Below are 5,872 nucleotides of genomic sequence, written 5' to 3'. Positions count from 1 at the left end.
TCAAGTATCAGGTAACTGAAATTGGATTTACTCCTATTTGGGTCTTCATTTGTGCTCCATTGATCTACTAGTATAGTTTTGTGGCAATATTTTTATTACTTTAGCTCTGTAAAATACATTGAAATCTGGTATTGTAATCCCCCCAGGATTACTCTTCTTTCTCAGGGTTGCTTGCTTATTTGCAGTCTTTTGTGCTTCCATGTGAATTTTGTTTTTGCTAACTTTCTGAAGAATGTCACAGAGATTTTTATTGGCATTGTATCGAATCTAAATGACTTTTGGTAGGATGATCATTTTCACAACACTAATTCTTCCAATCTATGAACATGAGAGGCTCTTCCACCTTCTTTTGTCTTCCTCAATCTCTTATTTAAAATTTAAAGTTTTCATTGTAGAAGTATTTAATGGCTTTGGTCAGGTTTATTCTGAGATTTTTTTTGAGTCTAATGTGAATGTGTTTCCATGTACTCTTTCTCGAATTGCTTAATGCTGGTATATAGAAAGGCTACTGATTCTGTAGATTAATTATATAACCTGCTGCTTCACTGAAAGTGTTAGTCATTTCTAGAAATATTCTGGTGAAATTTTTGGCATCTCTTTGGTACAATAACATATCATCTGCAAAAAAATGGATAATTAGCCTCTTCTTTTGCAATTAGCACTCTGTTAATTAGTATTCCTTTAATTTCTCTTGTTGTATTGCTCTAGCAATTGTTTCAAGCACTATATTGAAAAGGAGTGGAGATAGTGGATAGCCTTGTCTGTTTCTGATTTTAATGGGAATGCTTCCAGTTTTCACTATTTAGAAAGATGTTGGCTGTGGGTTTGTTGTATGTAGCTTTAATTATGTTGGGGTATGTTCCCTCCAGTCCACTATCCTCTAGGGCTTTTAACATGATGCATTTGGAATTTTGTCAAAGGCCTTCTCTGCGTTTATTGATTACCATATTTTTTTAAAATTTGAGGCAATTTCTATGATTTATGACATTTATTGACTTGTATATATTGAACTGTCATTTCTGGAATAAAGTCAACTTTATCAAGGTGGATGATATTTTTGATGTTCTGTATGTGATTTGCAAGTAGTTTGCTGAGGATTTCTGCACCTATGTTCATTAGGATATGGGTTTATAGTTTTCTTTTGTGGTTTTTCTCTTTACCTAATTTTGGTATTAGAGTGATGATGACTTCATAGAAGAAATTTGAGAGTTCACCCTTCCGTTTCTATCTCTTTGAATAATTTAAGTAGTATTGGATATAGTCTTCTTTAAATGTCTGGTAGAATTCTGCTCTGAATCCATCTGGGCCTGGGCCTTTTTCAATCAGGATGTTTTGTATTGCTGCTTCAATTTCCATATATATTCTGGGTCCATTTAAGCTATTGATTAATTCTTGGTTTAGCTTTGGTCATTCCCGTGATTTTAGATACACATCTATTTCTTTCAGGTTTTAAAATTTAATAGCTCATGGGTTTTGAAACAACTCCCTTTTAAGTTCTGAATTTTTGTTGTTTGTTGTGATGGTTCCCATTTCATCTATGATTTCATTTATTTAGAGTGGGTCTTTGTTTCTTTTATTAACTCAGATAAGGTTCTGTCTATCTTGTTTAGCTTTGCAAAGAGCTAGCTCATGGATTCTTTGATTTTTGTATTATTTTCTTTGTTTCTATTTCTTTAATTTCTGTTCTAATTTTTACTATTTCTTCTTGTTTGCTAGGTTTATGTTTCATTTGTTGCTGCCTTTCAAAAGTATTGAGTTGAAATGTTAAGTTATCTGGGTTCTTTCTGATATTTCAACGTAGGCAATAGAGCTATAAACTTCCCTCATAGGAATGCTTCTAAAATGTCCCAGGTTTTGTTGTAGTTTCCTTTTCAGTTAGTTTTACAAGTTTAATATACATTAGTATGTGTTCTTACTATGGCTCCTTCTGGTGATGATGTTAATCTTTATTGCGTTTTGGTCTGATAGAATGCATGGAATTTGTTCAATTTTTTTGTTGTTGCAATTTGTTTTATGTCCCAGTATGTGGTTGACTCTGGAGAAACTTCCGTGGGATGCTGAATAGAAAGTATATTCTTTGGTGCTTCGGTGAACTATTTGGCAGATGTCTGTTATTTCCCTTTGATGAATGGCATTGTTTAATTCAGATGTCCCTTTGTTTATTCTTTGTATGATTGACCTGTCTAATGGAGATAGTGGGGTACTGAAGTCCCATACTATTAGTCCCCTACATAAAGTCCTGTAGTACTATTTTTATGAAGTTGTGTGCTTCAGTGTTTGGTGCATATATGTTCATGACTGTAAAATCTTCTTGGTCAATTGTTCCTTTGATCAGAATGAGGTGTCCCTTTTTATACCTTCTAATTAGTTTTATTTTTAAGTCTATGCTGTCAGATATTAGCATTCTAACTCCTGCTTGTTTCTTAGTGTCATTTGCTTGTAATATTTTTTTTTCATCCTTTTTCTTTAAGGTAGTGTCCTTGAAGGTGAGATGGGTTACTTTCAGATAACAAAAAAGATGGATATTGTTTCTTATTCCATTTAACTAAGTTGTGTCTGACTGGGGAGTTCAGTTCATTGATATTTAAAGATGTTATTGAAAGATGTGTATTGATTCCTGTCATTTTAGTTTCTGTTTGCATTCTCTGTCTAAATGTGTATTTCCCCAATTATACCTTCATTTATTTTCTTTCTGTTGACCCTGAGATACAGTCATTCCTTTCTTTAGTTCTCTGTATTGCTTCAAGAATTTGCTGAAGACTTGGTTTTCTGGAAATGAATTCTTTCAGGCTATTTATGTCATGGAAGATTTTTCTTTCCCCTTCGAATATAATAGACATTTTTCTTTCCAGATAAAGTATTCTGGGTTAGCATCTATTGTTATTTAGAACTGTGAATACTTTGGTCCAGACTCTTCTGGCTTTCATAGTTTGTGCTGAAAAGTCAGCTGTAATTTTGATACGATTTCCTTTATATGTGACTTGTTTTTCTTTGCAACTTTCAGTATTGTCTCTTTGTTTTGTAAGTGTAGTGTTCTTACTATGATATGCCACGGGGAGTTTCTTTTCTGGTCTTGTCTTTTTGGTGTTCGATGTATTACTTATACTTGTATGGGCATGTCTCCCTTTAATTTGGAGAAATTTTCTTCTACAATCCTCTTAAAGGTCTGGTCCATACCATTAACCTGAGGTTCTTCTCCTTCCTCTATGCCTATGATGCATAAATTTTGCCTTTTCATGGTGTCCCACATTTCCTGAATATTCCATTCCTGTGCTTTTAAAATTTTTTCATGATCTTTCTTTGACCAGTCCAATTCATCAACTTATAATATAGTCTTGATATTCTGTTTTCCATTTCATCTATTGGATTGGAGAGGCTTTCTTCTGTTGTTTCTAATGGTTTATTGAATATTCCACTTCCTTATTATTTTAGTCAGAGTATCTTCAATATTTCTACCTCATGAATTCAGTCAGATGTTTATCCCTATCTTCTTTAAGTTCTTTGATTTATTCTTGTGTACTCTTTTAACTTGTTGAATTCTTTGATCATGTTTTTGATTGTTCTTTTAAATTCCATGTCCTGGGTTCTCTCTAGGGAATTCTCCTTGTAGAACTCCTCTATAGAACTGTTGGCGTTTGACAGGGACATATTATTTGTGTTTTACATATTATCATTTTTTCATTATGATTTTGGCTTGTGGATTTCTTTTGTTGTTCCTGATTCCAGTATGAGAATCAAGCCTTTCTTTGTTGTGTTTAAGTCTATTTCTGTTTGTATACTTGATGTGCCTATGTTGTTTTCTTACTGGATATGAAGAGCTGGTTGCTCTAGGCTTTAAGTTCTCCTTTTCAATTTTATATTGGAGGGACCAGATGGCTCTAGTCCAGCTACTCAGAAGGTCCTAGAGAGGCCCAAGTCAGGTAAGAAATCAGATCTTCTTGAGCTTCATCCTTATGTCTGGGCCCCTATATTCAGCAGGCACAGCACAATTTGGGAAACTTTGTGGGTAGAGGCTGGATTCAGGCAATATCAGCCACTCTGCAAAGGTCTGGGCCCCTACTAGAGGTCAGGGAAGCCTAACCTTGCAACAGTGGGAGGGGTTGCAGGTAGTCCAAATATAGCCATAGACATGGCATGATTTGGAAAGCTCACTACCACACAAAGGCCGGATTCATAGACTTTCAGGCAGTCTGGAAAGTTCTGTTGCCCTACTAAAGGGCAGAAAACCCTAGCCCTGCAGCAGTAGGAGGGGTTTCAGATAATCTCAATGTAGAAACGTGGGCACTATGTGATTTGAAGAGCTCACTGCATTGTGGAGTTAACAGGGTAGTCCTTAGATCTGGGGTGCTAAGAGCAAACATGGGCCTGTTACCAAGGATAGACAGAGAATAATATTTGGGGTCTGGAAAATTGGAGCTGCTCAGGTTGTCGGGGAGACAGGGTAGAGTGGGTGAGATCAGACGTACTAGGGAAGAAGGGCTGGTCTAGGGAATTCAAGGCAAGTTGGGTTGTGAACAACGTTTGATGTCTCAAAGAAACTAGACTGAAAAATTGAGCTAGTCTGGATACAGGTGATCAGAACACACTGAGCAGGTCTGGACTAAGAGAGTAGTGCAAAGATCTTGGGTGCTAGAAGTGAAAGTGAGCCTCTGCCCAAAGATAGAAGAGGAACAGGATGTGGGTAATAACAAATAATTTTTAAAAATAAACATAATGATTTTTTTATTCCTGATTCTTTGTGATTTTTTTCTTGAAAACTTTTGAGTTTTCTTTTTCTTTATGGTGTTCTAAAATTTCTTACTGTCATTTCTTTACGGAAGTCTTCTACTTTATGTCTTGGACACTTGGTGAATTTTTCAATATAGAAACTCCATTTATATAAAATCATACCAATTTTGATATAAAACATTTTATTCTCTCTCCTTGTAGTGTGACTGCTTTGGTCTCCACATTTTATAATCTTCAAATATTGATGTTCTCTAGTTGTTTGTCAATATTTAGAATGAAACACTAAAAATATTGCAGGGCATGCTGAAGCAATTGGCTCTATGTTGTTGATAAATCTGGGTAAGTACTGTGCCTCATGGCAGGGCTATTGGTTTATGATATTCCACTTTGAGCATCTAGACTTCTGAATCAATGAATACATTCTTTTTTTTTTTTGTCTCTTAGAAAGAGAGTCTTCCTTTAGCCACAGCTTGCCTGGATTCGATATGGGGACTAAGCCAGCCTTGAATTCACAGAGATCCACATACTTATGCCTCCTGAGTGCTGAGATTAAAAGCATGCACCACCACACGTACCTCAATGAGTATATTCTTAAGTTCATCAAATTTCCCAGAGAAAGAATCTTGCTGTCAGCTTCTTGGAAAGACTAGCTAGTTCCAACCACTGGGCTGAGTGTTCCAAAGCTGCTGCGACTTAATCTTCAAAGATTCAGATTTCACTTCATTCTGTCTTTTTTCTGGTGTTTTTTTTTTTTTGCTTTCCGCCACTGCTTGGTTCCCTAGAGCATACCGTTGCTCAGGTTCATCCTCCCATTAGGAAAAGATTACTCTTGTGTCAGGGTAGGGAAGAGCTGCATGGAATAGGATGGCATCTGAACTGCATCTTCTGCAGGCTCTGTCCAGTTTTCCTGCTTTCAGTATACTTCCTGTGACTGCTGAGCTTTCCTGGCACTCTGAAGTGCACACCTACTCTCTTCTGAGCTCCCACCAACCACGTCCATATTATGTTACAGCTTACTTTGCTCTGTTAGGTAAATTACTCAGCCACTTTTTTCAATGGCCTACACACACCAGTCAAATAATAATTATTCTCTTTCTTTCATGTTTATTCTTTTCAAAATACCATTAAGTTAATGTTTGGAGGA

This window comes from Nannospalax galili, unplaced genomic scaffold (assembly GCF_000622305.1).
Source record: "Nannospalax galili isolate Female #2095 unplaced genomic scaffold, S.galili_v1.0 scaffold2900, whole genome shotgun sequence".
NCBI lineage: Eukaryota > Metazoa > Chordata > Mammalia > Rodentia > Spalacidae > Nannospalax > Nannospalax galili.
This window is presented reverse-complemented; position numbering follows the sequence as displayed.